Source organism: Mus musculus, chromosome 1, assembly GCF_000001635.26.
Source record: "Mus musculus strain C57BL/6J chromosome 1, GRCm38.p6 C57BL/6J".
NCBI lineage: Eukaryota > Metazoa > Chordata > Mammalia > Rodentia > Muridae > Mus > Mus musculus.
Window position 1 is genome coordinate 92171387 of NC_000067.6, and position 25642 is coordinate 92197028.

General features: G+C 46.9%; 1 protein-coding gene across 21 annotated transcripts in view; it reads right to left on the minus strand.

Annotated features, from left to right (window-relative positions):
* The window catches only part of Hdac4 (histone deacetylase 4), a 266924-nt gene extending 242608 nt beyond the window's left edge, over positions 1 to 24316 (minus strand). For 4 of the 21 annotated variants that reach the window (XM_017319488.2, XM_017319486.2, XM_017319487.2 and 1 more), the window contains exons 1-2: positions 24028 to 24316; positions 22584 to 22735 (exon numbers count right to left, since the gene is read on the minus strand). The gene's annotated coding sequence lies outside the window, so the exon portion shown is untranslated. Of the gene's footprint in view, positions 1 to 8615; positions 8961 to 9254; positions 9493 to 22583; positions 22736 to 24027 lie in introns of those variants that run through there. The other 17 variants (XM_030252541.1, XM_030252531.1, XM_017319482.2 and 14 more) reach the window with 7 other exon arrangements.
* Positions 24317 to 25642: the final 1326 nt, after the last annotated feature.

A 25642-nucleotide genomic window follows, 5' to 3' on the forward strand; every position in this document is an offset into this window, starting at 1 on the left:
TTGCCTTCCCCAGGATCTCTGTCCCTCAATGTGCGACCAGAAACTGTTACATGCCTACAGCACCTATATCCTAAGCATACTGTCATGATGCTTCCCTCCAGTCACTGTTACCTTGGCCAGAATGACAGTGATTCCTGCTCCTATCAAAGACAAACAGTGAAGAGAGGGGTGGAAACCACCCAGAAGGCAAGGGAACAGGAAAACCCTTAGCAACTGGATGTATGGTAAAGGACCACACAACTGCTCTTTTCCACAATACCAGGTAGTTTGGTGACAACTGAGATCTATCATAAAAAGGCCATCAGGTCACTTCCACAGCCCCTCCTGGAGACAGGGCAGCACTACTGGCTCAGGTACAAAGAGATGTGTAGACTCACTGACAAGATGCCTACAACCATAGGCCAGGCCCTGTGTGTAAGAAGGGACTGCCATAGAGTAGTGCCCTGATAGGCTCATGGCATTTCAGTAACAACTATCCTAAGCTCTCAAGTCCACAATCTAAGTAATAGTCCCTGCAAGGGCAAAGATAGATACATCCTTGTTCCCAAATGACACAAAGGTCCTGCAAGGAGGCCTCCCAACCAGATGCAGGCACAGAAACACCTTAAGCTGGCACTGGGCCTCAGAAAGTCCTGCAGTTGTATCAAAGGCCTAATCACCAACAACAAACACCTCTGCAGGTGGCATGTTCTGCCCTTAACTCTATTCCTCCCAGAGGCCTGCCAGCAAAGAGAACTGTGAGCACCATAAGATGAGGAACAGAATAAAAAGACAGCAAGATGAAGGCCAGGCCTCAGGGAGCCCACTTGTCCAGAATCTTCTATGAGCAATTCTATGGAAATTCTCCCTCCATCCTACAGATGGCATGAGATGAACCAAGACCATGCAATGCTGCTAGCCAGGAAAAGGTCAAACAGGGAGTTTTGCTCAGATTTGACTCAACACTCATGATCTGTCTCCAACACTCCAGACTTGTGGAAAGTCAGCTTCAGAACCACTATCGTATTCCCCAGGCAGACAGTGCCAAAATCAGCAGAGCTATGCATGCATCCCCACACCTGTAAGGAGCCACTCAAGGAGCCAGAAGACAAGGCACCTCAGACAAATAAAAGTCCCACTGTCAGCCTCTTTTGCTCCTCTAACTATATTCCCACTCAGATTCTGAAAAACTGCCACCAAAGTGCACCCAAATGATGATCACATTCTACCCTGACAGAGGAAGCCCTCTTCTCTGAGAAGGACTATTGACTAACTCTAAATCCCAACACCGTCTTCCACATGGCCCAGCACTGTGGCTTGCTCCATGTCAGCTGCTGGAAAGAAGAGCCAACCATGTTTCCTGGGGACTTCAATGGGTAGCAAAGTACAAACCTTTCAGGTCAGCTACCACTTCAACTGACACCTGCAGGAGACACTGGGGCTGCTGCAAAATGTGCAGGGCAATAAATATGAAAGGCAACAGCCTGCTCTGGAAAAGGAGCTCACCAGAAAAGTTACAAATTCGGCAGACCTGAATGTGTCCCTCCAGCTCGGAGAGGGAAGCAAAGAAGAACACAGGAGCTGCACAGAAGTGTCCCACAGAAAGGGAACAGAGACCACCAATGCCAGTCCTCCCAGTACGGACCTCACAGAAATGCCATAGCAAAAGGAGCCTTATCCATTGTGGCATTTACCAACTACTTCCTAAGCTCTTTAAAGGCCAAGAGTAACTTAGACCTAACCTGTCAACCATACTAAGAGGCCACAGTCCAAACCTGAACTGGCAAATGACAGGGTCCTAGCATGAGTTCAGAGACGAGCAAACTTTAAAGGGTGCCCCATAGGTAGCAGAAGAGCAGGGACTGTGTTATGTGTTTTGTCACAGTCTGCTGATCTGCTCACTGCCACATTACTGCAATAGCATGGGCTGGCAGGCAATGGCATATAGTCCTGGGATTTGATGCAGACGGCGATGTCAAGGTGAGGTTTTCCTCCACTGGCTCCCAACAAGCATCTCCCCTGAATAAGCTTCTTCTCTAAGAGGTCTTGGATGGGCCACAGAGAAAGCTCTCAGCAACACAACTTCAAAGGAGTGAACCCCCTCCCCTCAGTCTGCAGTTCCAGCCTCAGAGTAGAGTGACCAAGCCTGACACAAGGGGCCTCCATGATAGTGCTTAAACCCTAGCCCTAGCACACACTCTGGGGAGAGCCCAGCCATACCATGGGATACCCAGGAGCCTCAACATGCCTCAGATGGTCAAGCACATCACCAACACTGCCAGGCATAGGCATAAGAAACAGAACCAAGGGAATGCAGCCACATTAGACAACAGATAACCGCGCTGCAAGGCACAGCAGTCCTTCACAAGAACAAGCCCCATGCAGCCAGCCCAAGAATACCCAGCTCTTCTCTGCTCACACACTGCAGCTAAGCAGTGCTTGGAATACGGCATCATTCCACCATGAGGGCCTTCCCACCCTAATGCAGTCCCACCACCCTGCTCTGACTCAAAAAGACCATACCTATTCACTATCAAGCACATGCTCCCCCACCCCCTGCCAACCTGCTTGGGCCCCTTACCACCCCAGCCACAGGGAACTCTCTCAGCCTTCCCACCTCATGCTTCACACACCCTGGTTCTCTGAATGGCAACCTTATGCACCTGTTGTATGTCTGTTGCTCCTTCTAGGTTCCTATCTGCATCTGTGTATCTTTCTGGTGGTCAGTGGTAAGGAGGAGGGGTGGGATCTTCAGACGACAGTGCCAGCCACAAAGCAGATGTTCAATGGAGTCCCATGTCCTGAGCCTAATCTGAAACTATAGCCCGGGCTTATGTGCAGGATGAATACTTAGAAAAGACCTAACAGATCCATTAGAAATATTCACCACCTTCTTCAACACCAGAGACCAGGGGTAAGGGAAGCAGAAAAACTTCTGTTTCAAAAAGAACTACTCTAGCAAAAAAAAGCAGCCTATAAAACCAATGAAGGAGTCGCCAGTCCCTCACCATCGGGACAGCACTCCCACTTGGAATGCTGCTTCAGGCTTTCAGGCCATAGATGATTTATTGTCTCAAGCTTAAACATCAATCCAACAAAAGCTCTTGACTCGCACAGCCAGAATACTTCACAGACAACAGTAAACTAACAAAGCCCAACATGCACTTTTAAACAGAGCAGACTCTAGAATGTTTATGTATGCAACCATATTAAGGGATCATGTTAAAATTATGAGGTTAAGTAAGAAATGATTAAGTAATGCTATTAATTCCAAATTAAAATAAACAGAGACAATGTCTTTAGCAGGAGCAGCAGCTTGCCACCTTGAATACCACAGTCAGCCCCCTCCACCCACCCAAGGGACAAGCTGGGAGCATTTGCCCTGGCAATGCACAATGGCCCATTTGCTATTTGGCAGCTGTATGTAAGCCCTTTCTGCTCCTCACTCCTTGCTACATCACAGAACCCACTTCACTTGTATTTATGGATCTACTTAACAGCATGTAATCTCCAATCAGAAGAAGTTCCCAGATGCTTGAGAGGAGAACAGGCAATTCCAGAACCCAAACAGACAGCACGGGGGCAATGGTCTGGGCGTGTGTCCTCACCAAGCTCTGCTTCCAAGGCCTACACTGCATTGCCCACCTATTCATCAGGTCCCTGAGCTGCCAAGGACCAGGCACAACTCAGGCATGAGGCACTCCCCGCCTTTTGACTCCTTAAGGTCTTCAGCCAGGAAGAAATGACATTAAACAACTAATGTCACAATAAACTATGAAATTGCACAACTGGAAAACGTGAAAAAGGAGTAAGAAGGCCTTTGAGCTAAGCTGAGTAGAAAACTGAAAGGAGGACATGAACCGAAGAACTGGGGAAGACAGATGCAATGGGCGCTGCATGTGCAAAGGCCCTGGCCAAGAAGACCAAGAGGAAGCGGGGACGCAAAGCAGGCCAGATTGGAAGCTCAGCAATGAGGCAAAGACCCTGAGTGAGGGCTGCGAAGCCAGAGGGGAGGGCTCACATGCTCTCTGGGTCTTCTAGAGACGCCTTGACAGGATTTCCTGCATGGAGTAGTAGGCAGAGACCCGCTCTCATAGAGGTCAACTAGAAAATGCCTGCAGCATGGACTGCACCAGAGCAGAGCAGACCCACGAGGCAAGCCCCACCTTGGAGAGCTTAGGAGTGACTCAGAGCAACAGTCTCAGATTCTTCTAACACTAAATGTTATCATCAGCCTCCCAAGGACCTGCTTATTCTCCTGTGAAAAAAACTTAAAGTGGCATAAATTGTTTTAACATTACCATTACATCATTTTAAAATTTTTCTATACTGCAAAAATGTATATATAACCAACGCCAACATGAATAAACACAACGATGGTCTCTTAGGCCTCATTTTCCTGATATCCCAATGGCCATCAATATCACCTTGGAAACTCATTAAAAACCAGAAAGCCAGTCAGTCTACAGATTGCTCTAGGCCAAATGCCTCTGTGTACCACGCACCGGGAGGTTACCTACAGCAACAAGGGTACTCACAGAGCTGTGCTTCTGCAGATGGCAGAGCCCGTGTCTTGCAAGTACTTGGGTGTCAATGTGCTTACCACAGTCATTAGAATAAATTCTAGGATTCAGAACTGCCTCTTGAATGAACGGCCATTTAAATCTTTGATACTTCCCTGGAGAGAAATTAGATATTTTGTATGATAATATACATTGTTCTCTCTATAGAACAAATGTGTGTATACCTAATGCTTACATTGTGCTTCCTATGGGCCTAGGTTCCAGCCTAAGCATTTGTTACATATAACTTGTTAAACTCTAGGAAGCCATATCCTTATCACAGTTGTGGGTGTTGTTATCAATCTCACTAATACAAAGGGCACAGATGTAATCTCCCATACACTGGGTTATTAGCTACGCTCAGTCTTTTCTCTTAGCTGTGGAGATCTGCCTACCTGCATGCCTTAAAAACTGTAACAGGGAAGCTCATCCATTTATTGTTAGTTTGCAAAAGCTCTTTATATATACTGGCTATTAATCTCACAGAGGCCAAATAGGTTACACATTTTTTTTCTCTCTTGTCTCTGAATCTTGGTTATAGAGTCTTTCTCCAAAGATTTTCTTCTTACTATTAAATCTGCCAATATTTTCTCTTAAGGCACTGTCTTGGTTTTAGGATAAGAACACTTGAGTGCTGTAGTTCCTCAGTTAGTGGTTACATTCTTCCAATAAAAATTTCCCATGTAAGTAAGACTACCAGTAGCACTAAGCAGCTCTGAGAAATGGGCACAGACCATAGGCTGTCTGCTGCCAATCACCGCCTGCTTGCACAGCCTTGGAACTTCTCAAGACTCAAGCAAGCAAGAACAGGCTGTAACAACCACCAGCCAACTGGACTGCTCTGATTTCTGTGATACTCGGGATAGATAGAACCCAGAGCCTTTCAACATTACACAGAAGGCACAACGAAGACATTAAAGTCACTTTTCTGACTCAAATGAAACCCAGAGCGGTGACAGCTCAGAAGGGCAGACAACCTAACACCATACTGGGAAAGTATTCCAAATTATCTTCTCAAAGTAGCTGTGCTCTTCCAAACAACTCAATAACACTAACCTTCCACACAGGCTCATCCTGGGCCCAAAGCAGAGGTAAAGAAAGGCTCAGCCTTTGGGACTCAAGGCTGCCATTCCTCTCACATCCCTGCTATCAAGGGTGTGTAGCATCACCTATTTCTTGTAGCTGTGGGAGCAATAGAGGAGACGAAGATGGAAAGTGCTCAAAGAATGGCCCATGGCTCTTACTGGGTGCTCATTTAAACATCTGCTACTGACTTGTGTAATCTCCTGATCCAGGGAAGGAAGACACTCTCATCTACTCAGGACCTTACAGTGTTCTAACCGGGTCCAGTTACATGGAGGGTCTCAGTGGGGTCCATTTGTGTGGACCCCAGTCTGGCCTTTCAGGAAGTACGGAGGCATGTCTGAGAGGCAAGGGCAGCAGCAAAGCCAAGAGCAGCTGCAGATGCCAGACCACATTCCACCCTAAACAAAGCCCATCCTGCTCACTCACATGAGCCCAAGAGCAAACAACTGACCTCCTGACAGCTCAGAGCACTCTGCAGAAATGGACTAGGGTCTGTTCAAATGCAGCAGCACTTCTGATTCTGCCCCCCTCCGTCACCTGCACCTCAAAGGTCAGTGTCACACTTAAGGCCCAGAGTTGGCTGAGCAGCAGGACACTGGATGGTCACTGGAGACCAAGACAAAGCCACTCCAAAAATCTCTTTGGGGCCCCTACCCCAAGACTGGGTTACAACCAATGGGACATGAGCTCAACTCTGGATTCACCCTCTGAAGCCTGCATAGTCACCCCAGGGCCCAGAGACATCAAAAGCCCTGGTCCTGGGACTGAGCCCCCCCACGCCACCCCAATCTTCCCGTGCAGCAGGTGTCTCTCATTTCTGCATCTCCCTGGCTCCCTACATCAGGTATTAATGTATTACTTATGGCAGCTTCAGAGTTCTGAAAAACCAGCCGTTTTCAATAGAAAATGGCATGGACAAGGCTTGACAGGAGTGATGAAATTTTCTTCTGCTCTGGCAATTAGGACGGCACAAAGTCGCCTTTCCTTTGGTGCCACCCCCAACATCAAAGGATTGGAATTCAAAGCCGTTCATGCTGCATTGAAACCTCACAATGAGGCTGGAAAATGGAAGTCGATTACTGGGCAAAAATATGCAGTAGTTAAAAGGAAAGAGTTCTAACGAAATTAAGCTGCAGCAGCCCCACGACGTGTGGAAACTTCCAGCACCAGAGCTCTTCTGGTAAACATCAAGAGGGACATCCTCCTAACACAGGTTTGAAAGCAAAGTCAAGCTAGGAGCCAGGAGCCCCAGGAAGATAGAGTGCTATGTTCTCTTGCCCACCTCACCAGCAGCAGCCCCTAGCTTCTGAGAAGGTGCCATCTGGGGGCTTTATATGTTGCACAGCTCTCTGATGTTGCTAACCACAGACATTCTTGCTAGGGCTGCTTAGGTCACATCTGTCCTTGGTCTCTAGGCTATCCAGGCCCCGTCTGCAGTTCACAGTCATTCTTCTCCCCCACAGGGCTCCCAGATACCCTGTAAGCAGCCTGCAGACCCCTAAAGGGGGCAGTGTTACCTCTGCCTTCTAGCAAACCCAGCCTCTTCTGGGTGATTACTGCTCTTCAGGAAGGCATTTGATCTTTAAAAGAAAAGCCAGAACACAGAAAACCATAGAAGTCTTACAGTGTGTCGGGTGTGTGTTTTTAAAGCATGAAAATACTTCCCTCCCACACAAACGGGGAGTTCTTCTGGGGAAAGATGCCACAGATCCCGAGGAGTGGCAGATCTGGGAAAGCGGATGGGTCTTAAAAATAGACAATTGAACCTAGACTAGAGCTGCAAAGCTACCTGGGGGAAAAAAATGAGAATTTTTAACTAAATCTCACATATTTTTTGATATCCAAAACTCCATCCTGATGAAACTTCTAACTGGGTGGCATTTTGCATTTCCAATTATAATGGAGTAATTGTGTTGCCATAGTGACTGCAAAATTCTGCAATAACTTTTGCTGCCTTGTAACTGCTATAGTGTATATTTGTGTACAAGCAGCTGAGTTTTCTTAATTCAACCTCCTTGCCTCTCCACAAGCACTACACCTACCTACACCACCACCACCACCATCACCTTCTTTCTGGGTGGATTTTGAAACCACTACACTAGCTTTCATCAAGCCGGTCCTGAAATAATGCACGGAATTATCAGAAGCAATTAAAACTCCTGGCAACCTCGATCATATCACGGAGGAAAAACCGAAACCAGGTCAAGGTGCAAGCCGCCAGCATCCCCCTAGCCCCAAAGTGCGACAGGGCCATGGCTGTTTACACGTTAATACTCGCAGGCCTTAAATGCTTAGGTGGTTTGTGGGAACAGACAGAAAAGCCTGAGCAGAGAAAAGCAGGGAGGCAAAGTGACTACACAGGCCTTTCCTTCCTCCCCGGGCAGGCAGAGTGGCTCTCGGAAAGCAATTAGGTAGGTCTCTACAGTAATGCAATTAGGATTTAGTTAAGAAAGTCATTAGTTCTAAAATAACTTAAGTTTAATTTCTGCGACGCTTTATTTGAAAATCGTGTCACAGCAGGTCAATTTACAGCATGCAATAACCAAAACACTGCTATCAGCGGCTGCAAGTTATTAACAAATTCTCGGTGTGCATTAAAGGAGAACACGGGTTCCACACCCGGCCTTTCCGACCGACTCCCGCTGTGTGAGCTACAAGCTGTGCCTTCGGAACCCTCGCTCAGGGTGGACACCGGTCGTCTCCGGGGCTAGCGCAGCTCCTCGCCAGCCCAGCGACGGTCCGGGCCCGGCCGCGGCCCCCGCCCCGCCGCCCGCCGCCGCCGAGGGGCGTTTTCTGCAAACTCACAGGCTGACAAAGTTACATAAACGCCCCGGCCCCCGCCCCCGCGCGCCCACCTGCCCGCCCGCCGGCGCAGGCCGCTCTCCCGCCCGCCAGCCCGCGGCGCAGGGCCCCGAGGCCTCGGCGGGGCCGGGCGTCCACCTGCCGCCAGCAACCGGGCGGCGCGGACAATGACGGCCGGTGGCTTACCGCGGCGGCGGCGGGCCGCGTCTAGCCCTGCTCCGGCGCTCCGAGCCGCATCTCCTCAGCCTGCGCCGCCGCCGGCGGGCGGGCGGGCTCGGGCGGCGACGGCGACAGCAGCCGCGTTGAGCGGGCCGGGCGTGAGGCGGCGCGGCGGCGGCGGCGCGAGCAGGCGCGCGGGCTCGGGCTCGGGCGGCGGCGGGGATGGTGCTCCGCGGCAGCGGCCCCACAACCTCCCCTCCTCATTCACAAAAAATTGACCCACGTTGAACCATGATGCTGCTCCCCCTCGAGCGCAGAGCCGCGCGGGGATAGGCCGCGCCCTACGCCCGTCAGGCGCCCCAGCCCCGCCCCTCCCGTCGGCGGCCCACCAGCCATTGGCTACAACGGCTTTGCGTCACCTCCCCCCGTGGGCGCCGCCCCCTGCCTGGTTTCTAATGAAGAAAGCGTCAATTACGGCTCGGCCCCGCCTCCAAGAATTCAGCCGCCCTTCCATTGGTCCGAGAGTCCTAAGTCCGCCCCACAATAGCCCAACAGCCAGCCCCGCTTCGCGGGCGCTGCGAAGGGGCTCCGCCTTCGTCCGCCCTTCTCAAAAGTTCCAAACCCCATTGGCTCCCAGCATTGTCAATTCTAATGAGCGGGGCGTACCGAAGACTCTCCAGGCGCCCGCTCTGAGAGCTTTTGCTGTTTTAGAAAGAGCAGGGAGCTGGTGCGCGAACTGATTGAAGCCGTGGACAGACCTCCTTGGCAGCCCGCGGCGCTGCCCGGGTCAATACAGTGTGCCTGAGCGCCTGTCTCATGCTCTAAGGGGGCGCGGAAGAGCACAGACTAAGGCGAGGGCCCGGCCGGGCCTGGCGGCAACCTCCATCTTAGGCAAGGCACAGATCACGTGGGCTGCGTGCGGGGGACGCCGAGCCCAGAGGGAGTGCGCAGGCGCGGCGGGCCCCGCCCTGCCCCGGGGCAGGCGCGCCGCTTGGGGGTGCGGCTGTGACTGTGGGGCCTTGCGTGGCCGTGGGAACTGGGGGTTCTGGGACCGCTGCTGTTGCGGAGGTGTATTCTTGGTTCGCCGCCACGGCGTCCCGGTTTGTTGGGACCACCCCTTCTCTGAGGTTCTTCTAGACCTGGGCCAAGCGCCTATAATTGGCGTTCACGAATGTGGATGGGCGTGAAAGGCCATCCTTCTGGCTCCCTTGGGTCCATTTCCTTTCATCAGGAGAGTAGTGCAATTTCTCATCCTGTGTCCATGATATTTCCAGAATCCCACATCCAAAACGAAGACAAGAGCATCTGGTCCACCCTACATGGCCTGACCTAGGATGCTGACCTATTTACTAGGCCTTGCCTGATAGGAGTTGAGTAGAGATTTAATAGCATTTTTGTTCCATGACTGGGGGAAAATTGAAGGTAAAACAATTCGCAAGAAGCAATAGATTCTTTTCATTATCTCAAGGTAATACTGAGTTAGAAAGCTTCATTCACTGGGAGAAATTCATACTCTAGGATAGCTCAGCTGTGAAGCCAAGGGATGAATTGTGGAATAGAAAAGAGCAGAAGAAAATGACCGCACTTAGGAGTGCTAGTGCAGCTGCTTATAGAAAAGTACACTACCAAATTTACATACAAAATAATGCAGGATCTGCAGCCTGCTAACATTTAGATGAAACATGAAGTTCAGAAGTACTTGAAAGGATAAAGACATGCAATAATCACAGATTTGGTGAGTACTGAGTAAAGACAACCCTAAACAAAAGTGCCATGAGAAAGTGCTGGAATATAATCTTAGATGCAGTTACTCTGAAATGATATGGTTCGGTTCCAGGGTCGGGGGAGTATTGCTCTGTGCTGATTAGACCTCACAGAATTGTGATTGGTACATAGAAAAAGCTCTAGCAGCAAACAAAGAGTAGGGGAAGGGCACCCCAGTACCACCAGGGTTTCTATAGGGCTTTACAGAGTCCCATTCTCAGACAGAGGCTTGGTGTTAGAAACCAGGAGATCAGAAATAAAAACAGACCTCTAATACAAAAACACCCAAGAATTAGTAGAAGCCCACCAATTAAAAATTAAACACAAAACCTTAGGAAGAACAACAATATCAACCAGCCAGACCCCACCCCCCAGAGCTTCCAGGAAGTAAGCCACCAACCAAGGAGTACACATGGCTCCAGCTTCATTTGTAGCAGAGGACGGCCTTGTCATGCATCAATGGTCCTATGAAGGCTGGATAGATGCCCCAGTGTAGGAGAATCGAGGGTGGGGAGGTGGGAGTGGATGGGTAGGTGGAGGAACACCCTCATAGAAAAAGGGGGAGGGGGGGTAGGATAGAAAGTTTCTGGGAGGGGGAAAACCAGGAAAGGGGATAATGTTTGAAATATAAAGAAAATATCCAATAAAAAAAGGGGGGGTGGATTTAAACACAAAAACTACTTTCCGACTAAAGATAGAGCACACCTGACTGGCACAAACAAGACTTCGTTTCCTCCCCAATATGGAGAGAGGTCAGGCTCAGCCAAATGGGCACGCCTATAATCCCAGGATCTCAGAACTTGGAAGTAGAACCAGTCTAAGCTGGGTGGTAAGATACATGCTCAAGACTCTGGGTTTGATCACTAGCCACCTAGAAAGGAAAAAACTTACAGACATACTAACAGCAGCAGTGAATGTGCACTGAGTATGTGGGTTAAACACATGACTTTAGAACACATAGCAGAAAATTCCCAGTTGTATCAACCAGAGAATACTGTAAATACCTAAGTATAGCTTCAAAAGCAACTGAGAGTGGCATGATTGAAAAGATGAGCAGGTAAGAACAGTCAAGAAGAAGAATGAAGGTAAAATTGCTCCCAGAAAATGAATAGACTTTGGGGTGGAAATTGATGGACCTGTCTGTCCCATCTGTCACTGGTGAGCAGCCTTCTGAGCCAAGGCCTAGGACGGACCAGTTGTTAGTTATTTGTAATATTAATCCTCTAGAGACTTAAAAAGTAATGAAGATGGCTTTTCAAGTCAGTGGAAAAAGAAGATGGAATGCAAACTGCTAATAATTTGAAAATAATGAATTTCTATCTCATGAAGAAGAGAAATACCTAAGCATTTAAAAAATACTTTAAAAAAAACTGTTAATGGGCATATCTGTCAGGCATATCATTAACAATCATAAAAGAAAGTACTGAACACTTGGCTTCATTGAAAATGGTTAACATAATAAGCAGAGAAATAGACTAACCCTGGTTGTGAAATACCCAAGAATACTACTCAGCATTATAAAAGCAAACCACAGGCAGATGAATGTGAGTAGCTTGGTGATGAAACCAGACAGCAACAGAACCCCCAGGAACCAGGGGGCCAGAAACCAGAAGAGTACTCTACTGGATGGTGGCAAAGGGCGGTGTGGGAAGCAAGGGGTAGAGCTTTACAAAGGGAAAGAAGACAGGCACATGGGGTGTGGAATACGGCTTGCATGAAGATAGCTCCCTTTCAAAGCTCACTGGAGTTAAGAGCTACGCCTTTCTCAGACAGGCTTTACCTGAAAACAGCACTGCAGGAAGTGGCTGCCTCACTTTTGAGGCATCTGGACACAAATGAGCTTTACAACAGGGCAAGGCTTGCATCATCCTTAGAGGCTGGTCTTCACAGGAAGGAGGCTTTCAAAGCCGAGACAAGGACCAGATTCCAAGCCAAACAAGCAGAGGCAAAGACAAGAAAACAAAAGAAGGAACGCCCAATGAACATGACAGAATGTTCTATTCCTTAATAACAGGAGAAAGGCAACACTTTATCTGTTGATAAAAGGAAAAGTGAAGAAATAAACACATTATACCGTCACTAAGTGTCACCTGATGGAAACTTTTAGATAATTTTTCAACTACACACACAGATGAAACCTTAAATTTTGTATTTTTTTCAACCAGTGATTCCAGTTCTTGACGTCTATTCTAGTTAGTGTGGCTGTCAGTCAACTTCTGGCTAAAGATTCACAGAAAAGAGAAAATGAAATGGTTGGGTTCTACAAGACGCTCATCGGGTAAAAAAGATTGCTATCAAGCCTGAGGACCTACATTCAATCCCAGAGACCACACCGTGAAGAAGAAACCCCATTCTTGCAAATTCTCCACTGACCTCCACATTTGCCATGGCATGCACATGCATGCATGAGGACACACACACTAAATGTAATAAAAGTAGGATGATTTATATTAACAGTGGAGTTTTTTTTTCACTACAATTTGTATTCCTGAGTTGTCATGTGTTGTTTGAGCTTCACTGAAAAGTTGATGTAGGAAGCAGGTTTGCCCTCCACTCCAGACCCAAGCATGTTTATGTCAAGTGTCCTCTAAACCCCCTGTCCTGGGTCAGGCTGCTCTCTGGCTCTGTAACACAGAAAGGGAAAACAGCAAGGAACTAAGGGCATTGAAGACATTGTGTCCTTGAGAACAGCTAGAAGGTAGACTATTTACAACAGAGATTACTATTGTTTATCCCACAATATGAAAATGCCTGCAGTAGGGAAGAGAAAGTAGCCGCTCCTCCATGATGAGGACTTGTACTTAGACTCTCTCAATTGAAAATGCTGGTTGACTGCTTCGACTTACACAGTCAGTTTCTCCTGGATAAGTGTGCCCGACCTGATGATATCAAGCTGCTGCTATTTGTCTGTTTACTTGGAAGCCTTACCTGAGGAGACACTGTGCTCTGAGAACTCTGACTGGATTCCTTAAGTGGACTTCTGTTGTCACTTTTTGCTGGATGTTGTAAGCCTGGGATTTGATGTCATGACCTTTTGTTTGCTTTCTGAGTTGGGCCACTCCAGTTTTCTCTGCCCTGAAGGGTGGCCCTCAAAACAGCACAGGCTACCTAGAGATGGAATTCCATGGTCCAGGATGTAGAACATGTTCTGAAAGAAGAGCTATGGCCCTAGAGGTGCACTGCCCCTTGGCACCCCAGACTCCTTGTGCCAGCATGTGGCTGTGGGAACATGAAAGGCAGGCTTTGGGCTCTGAAAAAGCCCAACAGAACCATTCTGAAGTAGAGACAGGCCTCTGCCAGAAGGATGAAGCAGGCTGGCTTGGACAGTACCCTGGGCCAGCTTAGTCTCCACACTCATTGACAAGGAAGACAGAAACACATTCAGGCAAATGTTGAGAGAACAGCTGGGGACCACAATCTTGTTTTATAATAGATCTGCTAGTCATTCCAGCCTAGAGAAGGAGAAGGGGATAAAGGTGACAAGAATAACACTGGGTATATATACTTCCCAACAGCTAGGCCAGTGGGTAGGGCATTAGAAAACCTGAGCAGGGTCAAGCCAAAGATCACTGTGGGGCTGAGACCAGCCAAACCAAAGTCAGGATCCATGCGGCAACTCAAGGGGGCTGGGGTTTGCAACACTCAGGGACCCTGTTGTAAAAAATTGTTATGGGTGGCCAAGTGGTCAATTGGTATAGAAACAGAGAGCAAAACCTGAGGATCCCAATGGAGCCATGGGTAGAGGGCAGAGGTCACAGTTCACACAGGGATCCAGCCTTCATGTAGGGAAGGAATGGTGGATAGAAAAAGACAGAATCACAAACAGAGGTGTCCAGGAGATGGGCAGCAGGTGACTTTCTAAGAAATAGAGACACAAGTATTGAAGAAAGATGTTGTCATTCTTAGATTCAGCATGGAAAGAGGGCAAAGTCTAGGATTCTACAGAGGAGTAGACAGCTTACAAAATATCTAGGAATGTGGCCTAGAAGACAGCCCTTGAGAACAGACATAGCTAGGTGAACAAGAAATCAAGAGGACCCCCAGCAATCAGAAGCAAAATAAACCTAAAGATAAGAAATCTAACATGCATAAGACCCTGGGTTTTGACTCCCAGCAGGGACATGGGGAGAAGAAACCTACACAGATGTGTTCATCAGGCAAACAACTGTCCTGGTCTTTCTAAACCAAGTGCTGGGGGCAAAGCACACAAGGGAGGCGGTGGAGTTTATATCTGCACAGAGCACAGAGTGGAGAAAGCATGCCCTCTACATAGGAAGACAGAAGAAGTTGCCTTGGAGAAGTAGCAGGCTGTTCTTACTCTGGTCTGGTCTAGACAACCTACAGCATGGAGACTCAGGCCCAGACACTGACACAAAAATGAGTCCCCATGGGAGAGTCTTGAGGTTTCTGCTAGTAGCTCAACTCCCAACCCAAGTTCTCAAAGATTCCCAGCAAGAGTCTCACTCGTGGTAAGCTCACAGCCAAAAGTTAATACAACCTAAATGTTTTATATAGAATGTGAAATTTTATGTAAAATTATAAGACCCATAGGAAATGATTCACCGAGAGCACCTGCCAGCAGACAAGTCAAAAAACAAGGCTTGCCCCTCCCAAGACATGGGAGTAACGTAAGAAAGTTTTAAAATAAGTGTATTAGAAACGACTAGAGAAGTTAAGGAAAGCAACACTAGATATATAACCAAATGATGAGATGCTAAGAAAAAAAAGCACTGAGTTTCTTAACCAGTGGGACTTCTAGACATGAAGAATGCAGTCATTAACATTAGAAACGGAGTCAGGGAGATGAAATCATATTCGATGATGTTATTGTTGAGTTGGAAATGAATCTGAGAAAACCATCCACGGACAAACCAGAGAACCCAAGAGAAGGCTGTGCTCATGGCTCAGAACAGGAGCCACAAGGATACCTGACTGTTCCACACTAGTCAATTGCTTAGGGCTGTACCCTCTGTAGAACTGTCAAGGGGAGTCAGCAGCCAGGAAGTGCTGTCTTGCCTCCCTTAGCTGGTTCCTGGTTGCTGGGTCAGAAAAACCATCCATCCACAATTCCTGAGCTTTGCATGGTATCAGGAAGAAAGTCAGCATGAGCCTTTTTCTCAGCCTTGCTCAGCATCTCCCCCATGCCCTGGCCTGTTGCCCTTGGAACCATGTCTCTCCTGTGAGTATGAGATCCTACAGCTCAAGCCAGACCTCTGGGGTCTGATCTCACACAAGGCAGAAAAGGGGGAAGAGGGGGGAATCAATGGTAGAGTGGATGTCCTAAAGTGCCTACTGCAGTGGCTCTCAACCTTCCTAGTGCTGTGACCCTTTAAAACAGTTCCTCAGGTTGTGGTGACCCCCAGCCATAAAACTATTTCCTTGCTACTCCATAACTGTAATTTTGCTACTGTTATGAATTGTAATGTAAACATCTGATATGCAACTTCCAAAGGGATCATGACCCACAGATCACCTGAGAACAACTGGCCTAGAGGAAGGAGCTCCTCAGATCCAGAAATCTCTGTCAGTTCTGCAGACAGAGTCTATCAGATACCACAGGCATGACACTGCACCATGTCAACAAGGCAGAAGTTTCATAAGAGTCACCAGGAAGAAGTGACTCTTGCCTCTGAAGACATGATGGGGCTCATCATGGGAACTGCAGAATCCCTGAGTGACAGATTTTGATGCGGAGCAAAGAGCCTGGTCACCTAGCAGACCGGGCCAATTGAGTCGCCACTCAGTGACAAGGAAGAATGAAAGCACATTCAGGCTAACACTGAAGGAACTTTCTACCAAAGGCCACTTATAAAGAGAGCTGAGAAGGGATAGCTCTCAGCTCAAATCAGCAGGACTGGCTCTAGAACACAGCATGCTCACCAAGTAGCTCTCATCCTTTGCCAGTGTCTCTCCAGCCATTCAGAGAGCATCTGTGCCCTGTCGTGGAGCACCAGTACATATGGGGTGGCTGTCTAAAGGACTGGGTTGACACAGACATAGGAGCCCTCCTCTCAGCCAGTGTAGAGAAGGGCACACAGGACAGGAATAGGTGAGATCCTGCCTCTGCATCCTTAGTGTATCTGCTACAATGCATACATTAGATAGTTGTCTTAAACCTTGCAGGCAGACCTTGCATATTTCTGAGCTCTCAACTTCTGTGAGTCAAGTCTCCTCAGGCTGCAATCCTATTATCAGCCAAGACTGCACACTCATGTGAGGCTCAGTGTATTTGGAAGAGTCCAAATACACTGGCTAATGCCAGAATTCAATTCTTTGTAATGGTGGTGCTGGAGCCCCACCTTTCCTGAAGCTATCAACAGAGACCTTTCTGAACTCTTAGAAGCCACTCTAAGGTTTGTTTCTTGTCTCTCCACAGGGCAGTCTGTGCTCCCAAAGCCAGCAGGACAATCTTTCCAACTTGGCCTCTCTTGACTTATAATAGTGTTCCTGATTAAATCAGGCCCATCACGGTCTCCTCTAAGATTAACTCAAAATCCCCCCTGATCGGACAAAGCCTGTAAGACATCTGCAAAATCTCTGTCATGCTAAGCAGTAAAGAGCAGCAGACATCTCCCAGAGCAGCCACTTTGCCGGAACAGCCTTCTGATCTCTACTGTTCCTTCCTGGGACAGGAGATTCTACCTCAAAGGTGAGTATTACTCTCTCTGGGCAGGGAAAAAAAAGAAAGAAATAGGAAAGGAAAAAAGAAAAAGAAAAAGAAAAGAGAAATCTTCTTTAGTGGGAAGTTACGGTCCAGAGACTGTTTTACAAATAGCCCTATTAAAATAATCTTCATTTTCCTTAGCCACTCCACATAACTTTGTTAGTTTCTATAATTGTTTCTTTCTGTCTAGGCCAGTACAAAAGCACTGAGGTTTTGCTAGTTGGGGCCTTCCTCTTCTAAGAGCACTCTGGGTCGTGTAAATCCTACAGTAAGCAAACCTGTGAGCTTTCCACCTGCTCACCTGTCTTAAGCCCAAAGACTCCTTGATGCTAAATGGACGGGAGGGGGAGTCAAAACTTTACCTCCAAGCCCCTTCTGTGCACAAATCCTGCCCATACTCACCTGTGGGACTCTGGGACCACCTTTCATTCCTGTGCATGCTGGTCAGAGGCTCAGCCCGACTCAGGGCTCTGCATCCCCACCTTTCCTCCTTCTCCAGCCTGCGTGTGGCTCATGCTAACCCAGCTGTACATGTTCACATCTGTCTTATGGCCTCATACATCCTCTCCATCTGTTCTCTTCTGAAACAGAGCACCTAAGACTGGAGAGTCATTTAGAAGAGACAGTTATTAAGCTTACAGAGGCTAAAAATCCAAGATCTATTAGCCTTATCTGTTTGGCTTCTTCTGAGGAGGTTCTTAGCTACTCCACGTGCAGCAGAAAAAAAAGTGTAAGGACAAGAATGAGAGTTCGAGGCTAGCCTGGTCTACAGAGTGAGTTCCAGGACAGCCAGGGCTACACAGAGAAACCCTGTCTGAAAAAAAAAACCAAAAAAAAAAAAAAAACAAAACAAAACAATGAGGAGGGGGTGTCGTGTACCATGTAAGCAGCAGGGACAGTGTGCCGAGTGAAGTGGGGGTGTTGGTGTCTTAACTCACCCCATCTCGGGGAGCTGCATTTTTCTCTCATAAGTGGAGTTAATGACTTTAAGTCATTATTTGATATTTAATGACATTAAGCCCAATGACATAATGACTTTTTAAAAGTCCCACTGCCTCCTCTCAGCATAGTGCACTGGGAACCAGGTTTCCAACCCAAGAATTGGGGTGGGGTATATTCAAACCATATTATGTGACTACGGCCAGCATTTATAAGTGGCCTATATATTTCTAAAATGAATGATCTCCTAATCTCAGAGTGTCCAGTTCTCTTGAAGCATGAACACCAGTTTGGCTTGGGATATATGTCCTTATCTATCAGATGGCAGAGCCCTGAAATATAAGGAACATCGTGGGGAATTAGCATAGTAGGAAAAACCAACGAAATGCCCCTGAGGTGACCTCCCTGGTTCTGTGTCCCCTCCACAGAATCCTCCCATTAGCCAAGAACAGAAGTCAGCTGGAAACAAATGGAAAGCTAAGAAGACTCTGAACAGACACACAATGCCATAAGCATAGACAATTCCTGGTGCAAAAAGAAGGAGAAGGGGAAGGGGAAGGGGAAGGGGAAGGGGAAGGGGAAGGGGAAGGGGAAGGGGAAGGGGAAGGGGAAGGGAAGGGGAAGGGGAAGGGGAAGGGGAAGGGGAAGGGGAAGGGGAAGGGGAAGGGGAAGGGGAAGGGGAAGGGGAAGGGGAAGGGGAAGGGGAAGGGGAAGGAAGAAGAAGAAGAAGAAGAAGAAGAAGAAGAAGAAGAAGAAGAAGAAGAAGAAGAAGAAGAAGAAGATGATCTGAGAAGACCTGAAGCTCATGAGAATGTAAGCACTGTGTGTTGCTAGTGCTGCTGGGAGATTTGGCTTTTTACTTTGTTAACATTAAAAAAGAAAGAAAGAAAGAAAGAAAGAAAGAAAGAAAGAAAGAAAGAAAGAAAGAAAGAAAGAAAGAAAGAAAGAAAAACCACTACCTTTGAAATAGAATAAACACCTTCTGAAATGAGGGCAGGAAAAGAAGGGTGGACAAGCTCTTCAGTTCAATACTCTAGGATGGAAGCAAGGGAAAGGAGAGTCAACATCAAAGCAAAGAAAAAGAATTCTGCCTCGAACACATTCATTTCTGCATTAGTTTCCTTCCTGTTGTTTTGATAAAAGGCTACAACCAAAATCAGGTTAAGGAAGAAAGGGTGTATTTTGGCTTACGGTTCCAAAGGGTCTTAGTCCCTCATGGCCGGGAAGGTATAGTAGGAAGCTAGCTGTTTACATCTTCATCCACACACAAGCACAGAGAGAGGGAACAGGAAGTGGGTTGGGGCCCTCAAAGCTCAACCCCAGAGACTTACAAGGCCACACCTAAAGTTTCCATAGTCTCTCTAAACAGTACCATCAACCAGGAACCAAGTATCCAGATATGTGAGGCTATGGGGACCACTTCACATTCAAGTGACACCAGAACTAGATTATTATGGCACGTTTTCAATATGATGAGTGCTTAGATTTGATCAGTTACAGATAACAGGAGTTCTAGAACCCCCTGTCCCTTAGCTGGCATATGGCATCTACTTGTTTCAGAGCCCTTAGAATTAGAAAGTACCAGGCAGTTTTCTGTGTGGCTGGGGCCACATCAGAAAAGGCAGCAGTCTAAAGCCCCAAATTCTACTTAATGACTAAACCCATATTATGAAGGGGACAATTCTCAGTTTCTGGGAAAAGAGAAGTTCTTATGCTGTTTTGCCAGCATGTATGTGTGGACACCATGTGTATGTCTGGCACTTGCAGGGACCAGAAGAATGCATGGGGTCCCCTGGAACTAGAGAATGGTTGTTAGTTATCATGTGGTTGCTAAGAATGAACCTCTATAAGAGCAGCAAGTTCTTTTAAATGTTGAGCCATCTCTGTACATACCCATTTTGCTCTCTGCTTTGTCTCTTTCTGTAGAGGGTACATTAAAAGCTTCTTTGTTTTCAAGAGTGCCCTGGATTTGTTATTTAATCTCCCATAAATCACTACAATAACCATAAATCACAATGAAGCCACATGGACTAAATTTGCCAGGTAAAGACAGCTTGTCAAGCTGGATTTAGAAACCAGAGCCACCTACTGCTTACAAATGATTGCGCCAAAACAGGACCTGTAAACATCACTGGTCTGAGGAACAGAAACATAATGTTTAAGCAAAAACTTTCAAAAGAACTGCTGTTATTACAAAATGACTGGATTTTTCTAGGAAAAGAAAGCATTGCTGGAGATGGGGATGACCATGGTGGGAAGGAAGACTGACCAGGAAGAAATAGCAGCTAAATCTTCTTTCAGTAGAACAACCCATCCCATGACAACATAAAACAAAGCTTTACAGTTCAAAGGAGGAATATGTAAGGCCACAGCACGCTGAGTGATAGTCTCTTCATGGCTGATACTCACGGTCTGAGCCATAAAGAAGCACACTTACATTAGTGGACAAAGATTGAAAGTGTCCTACACTGCTGGAACACTAGTGAGAAGGCATGTACTCTCCACAGAGTTGCAGCCATGTTTGAGTGCTTGCCACAGCAGATCTTAGCACACTGGGAGAGCCTGCATCTTGCAGATCACCCTGTATGCTGAGCGCAGAGATCAGCAGCTCTGCCCCTGTGGGCAATGCTACAGCTGAGGAAAGGTTATGTACCCATTGGAAACATTTAGAATTTCAAAGAAGATAGCAACCAGATATGGTGATGTACACCCGTGATCCCAGTGTTGAAGCTTGTGAAATAGTTCAGGTAATTTGGGTAAATAACCAAGGATCTGTGTCCTGATGCATCCTGAGCCTTAGGAGTGTGGCTATAAAGGGTTGCTATGAGATGGACAGACAAAAAATATATATAAAACAGAGAAGTCCAAACAGCAGCACATGTACATGCAGAAATAATGTGTGGTGGTTTGAATAAAAACGGCCCTCCTAGGCTCATAGGGAATGGCACTATTAGGAGGTGTGGCCTTGGAGGAAGTGTGTCACTTTGAGGTTTCATATGCTCAAGCCAGATCCAGTATCACTCTCTCTTCCTGCTGCTTTTCTATCCAGACATAGGACTCTCTCAGAAACCTCTCCAGAAGCATGTATGCCGGCCCACCACCATACTTCCCACAGTGATGAGAATGGACTAAATCTCTGAACACCAAGCCAGCCCCAATTAAGTGTTGTCCTTATAAGAGTTGCCATGGTCATAGTGTCTCTTCATAGGAATAAAGCCCTAACTAAGAGGGTGACCTGTGACGGAGGTTGTGCCTGGGAGCATAGAGATGTTACTAGTCCGTGGCCGAGTGAGTGAACTGAGAGGTCCCTCTAAACAGTGGCAAACTATACAACCAGGAAATGAGTGCTTTGTTACAGTTACGTGATCACAGATTGATCACTTGTTTGTGATCAGTGGAGACAGGCTCTAAGTCACTGGGCTTGTACAAGTCCCTACCGAAAGGATGAATAAAACCATTACTTTACCCTAAACGGACAAACTTGGTAGGAAAATATTCTGTATAGGAAAAGTAAAACTTCAGCATTTTAGAAGGCAGTGTGAGAGGAATAGGTTATGATCAGTGGGTAGATTTTAAATACAGAATGGAAAAAAACAAAACCAGAAACCATAGAGAAAAGCATCATTGTTCAACTTCATTACCCATTAGGGAAAGGCAAACTAAAGCCACAGTCAGTCACTACACCATCTACAGGAGGAGCAGAGACAAAAAAAAAAAAAAAAAGATAAAGGTGCCTTGTGCTGTTGTGGCGGAATGGGGTTCTTCTTGGCACGGCTGTGGGAATGTGTGCACACACCTCTGGAATATAGAGCTTTTGTCTTTGTTCATTGCAGGCTTTCTCCTGTGTAAACATACCTAACGCAGAATATGGTGATCCAGCAGCTTAGCATTCTCCCCTGGTAAATGCAAACTCTTGTTCACACAAAAACGGAATGCGATGTTTACTGACCCTCTCTTCACTGCAGCCACCGAAAGGACTCGTTCCTAGTCTGTGGCTGAGTATATGAACTGAATGGTCCCTCCAAACAGTGGAGTATTATACAACCAGGAAAGGAATGCACAGTTGTGGTTACGTGATCTCGTTTGTGAGCATATGTTATCACATAAACATCTCAGCGGTTACTGTGTGCAGGAGCACTGGAGCAAGCCCAGGCTGGGCCTCATTTTATGCTCACAGCCACTGAGCAGACAGGTGTTCTCAGGAGTCTCCTTGCTTTCAGGAATGAGAGCAAAGAAGCTTGGAGCAGTGAGAAGAAAGCCACCTGAGGGTATGCAGAGGGTGTCTGATATCTTCCCAGATGTCTTAGACATCTTTGCTGTGGTCACTGTTGCAGGTGGTATGGCACCTTTTTCACAGAAGGCCTTGGAGTGGATCTGCTTGGTGAGTCACTCAGGGAACTGAGGGCGGAGCCCACGCTGACCCAGGGCTAGCTGACCCGAAAGAGTGTGTTTTAAATCTCTTCCATGATTGTGTTATCTCTTCCTTCAGTACCAGCTTATTGGGCATTTTCTCCCCACACTGGTTTAATAGGAATTATTAATACCTTTCCTCAGTTAAAAATGGAATCACTGTGTGCCCCACAAAACCAAGGTTAGAGTCATTTAAAAATGTTCAGTAGAGCACTTACCTGGCAAGCAGGAAGCTCTGGGCTGGATCCCCAACACTACATAAAACCAGGTATGGTCCCCCATGCCTATGAGAGTAACACTCTGCAGGTAGAAGCAGGAGGGCCACAGGTTTGAGATCATCCACAGTTACATGACAAGTTTAATGCCAGCCCTGGAACAGAGAGATCTGTCTCAACCGCAAAACCAGTAACAAAACCCTCTAGAACAAACAATCAGCTCAACAAATAAACAACACAAACAACACAAAACAGTTGCTCCACTTAGACAAAACATCTTTTCTACTCCCAATTCAGGGGTCACCTCCCTAAGCCATCTTGTAGAAACCCCTTGCCTCATGAGGACTTCAAAGCAGGCCAGGAAATCACTGTGAGCACAATGAGGCATCTGTTTGTTAATTTTAATTTTATTTTCCCCACTAAACATTCAAGTGAGAAACATTTGGAGATTTATATTCAGGGCACAGGACCAAATGGTATCCGAAGCATTTCTTTGTTAAATATAATTAATTTTCTTGGCTTTTTTTCCTCCATCATGACAACGCTGGATCCTTCCCATTCATCCTATTTATAGGTAGACCCCTCTCCCAGAGTCAGTGACGCCCACGGAGATGCGGGAGGGAGACAGCGGTTCTGTTTCCTTTCTTGTTCTGCTATCGGAAAATGGGAGCCAGGTACTTTGTGGTACCAACTTTTAATTTAAAAAACAAACACACAGCAAACAAGAGACAAGCTTTTGACTGACTTTCAGCTTGTCTAAAGCAGGCAGACAGCTCACCTGGCTTCACTGCCGGCACACCCAGAGCTGGGGAAGGCGTGGGAGGGAGGTTTGCGTTTAGCTGGAGAGAGCAAAATTATTACTGCTTCCTTTCCTTATTTTTGTTTGTTTGTTTGTTTGTTTTTGTTTTCCCCAGATAAGAAGGAAGACTTCTTTGTCACATACACAAACACACACACACACACACACACACACACACACACACACACACACACAGCCCACAGTAAGACTCTAAAGAACCCTAGAAGGAAAACTGCACAGACAATGTTATTTTTCCAATAAAAGATACATGTGATCTGGCCTGGTGTTGTTTTTAAGTGGGGATATTGACTTCCATCTGACTGATGAGTAGAGCATCTTTCTCCTGAAATATTGATGGTAGATTACACGAAACCACAAACTATCTCCGCAAAGCCCATCATCTGTAATCCTAATGGTCTTTTCTCTCCTCAGGATGACTACTACATTCATGATATGATAGCTTTATTCTGTCTTGGGGAAAAACTTTTTACCATACTGCTAAATTAACTTGTCAAAAGGCTTCAAACTTCGGAAGCTTTTACAGCTCAATTCAGTGCTATTATTCAAGATTGAAAGGGAAGGCCATGGACTGTAAAAGCTTGCAAAAAAAATTTTCACGGGCTTTCATAGACTGAGTGAAATACTTACCTTTGTTCAGGTTGTATGTCTTTATTGAAGAGTCTGCGAAGAGCTGTGTTTGCCTATAAATCCTCACTCTTCCCTGAAAGGCTGTGTGTTCTTGTCTGCTGCCCTCGAGGCCGCTTTCAATGTGTCCCCTCTTGAGGACAATTTATATCCAGCAAACACAGTAGAGCTGGGCGAACTCCAAGATGTGGGGGCAGATGGAAGTCAAAGAACTCCAGCTTCCAGAACGAACCTCGATCTTTTCAATTCTCTTATTCTCAAAAAAAAAAAAAAAAAAAAAAAAAAAAAAAAAAAAAAGGTTTGTAAGGACCTGGATAGCCAATTAATGCTTGTAATTACAGGCCAACTGTCAGGGCACATTCCAGGGAATGCTTCGATATGCTAGGGATGAAGATGAGGAGTCCTGGCTGCAAACCTTGGCAGCATTCTCACTGTGACAGGGCATCTGAAACACTGAATGGCTGGCACTCAGTGCCAGCACGGCTAGGTAGTGGGTGAGCTCTACCATCTACCCCACAGGAAAGACAGCCCATGAGTCAGAGGTTGGCTGGCAGCCTGGTGTACATGTCGCCCAAGACTGACATAAGCCAGCCCTTTCCTCCCTGCAACCAGGAATATTCTGGCAGTGGGCAGGGAGCTGCTCATCCAGGAGCCCCGTTGCCATGGCGTTGGCCAACGTTTTTAGCCACTGGAGGTCAGTCAGAAGGTTGGGTGGGCTTTGCTGCCATTCTGTGGACTGAGAGTCTCATGATTGCCCTTCAGTTAGTGGGAAGAATTTCAACAGTGACTCAGTGCAATTGAGATATTGTAAAACATAGATTTTATAGTCCAGTGTCAAGGAGTTAACAGGACTGAAAAACAAAATTTATTTATTTGATATTTTTGTTTGCTTCTTCATTTTTTTTTTTTTGAGACAAGATATGGCCTTGGCTGGCTGAATACTCACCACAGATACCTGGCTGGCTTCAAACTTTGAGGCATGCTCCTACCTCTGCCTCCTGAGTGTTAGGCATGTGCTGTCACTCCCTGTTCAGGAGACATGATTTATAGATAGTACCCTGCTCCTGATTGTACTTAAAGGCAAGCTGATACGTTCTCTTCCGTGAAGCCTGCCTTACCCACCATGGAGTGGAATCTTTCCTATCCACTACCGAGCCTGCCTCAGTCACTACTGAGCCTGCTCTGCCCCACCAACCAGCTTTTTGCACTGAGTTTCTGTTAGGCAAAGCCTTACTTTCTTAGACATGTGACAGTTTCCGTATTGCACGAAGGATCTTTGCATCATACAAGATGACTCTAATCAGCCATGAGCTGAGTGCCATCCTCCTTGTCCTAGCTACAGTCCCTGTCACAATGGCTCACACCTCTACAGAGAGGTGCATGGCAGCAATGAATAGATTTTAAAGCTATGTGGGCTGTCTAATTGGAACCTGAGATTGTAGACAGGTGGGGGGGGGCAACAAGTTAGGAAATCCCTTTGAGGTTTCCAGGAAGTACCAGTAAAGACTCACAGGAGAATTAGAATCAGGCTTTAGTGGCCAGGCGTGGCAGGAACAGTGACTGATGGCCCATTCCAGGCCTGTGCAAGGGTGTAAGGTGTAAGATTGGTTCGAAGGTC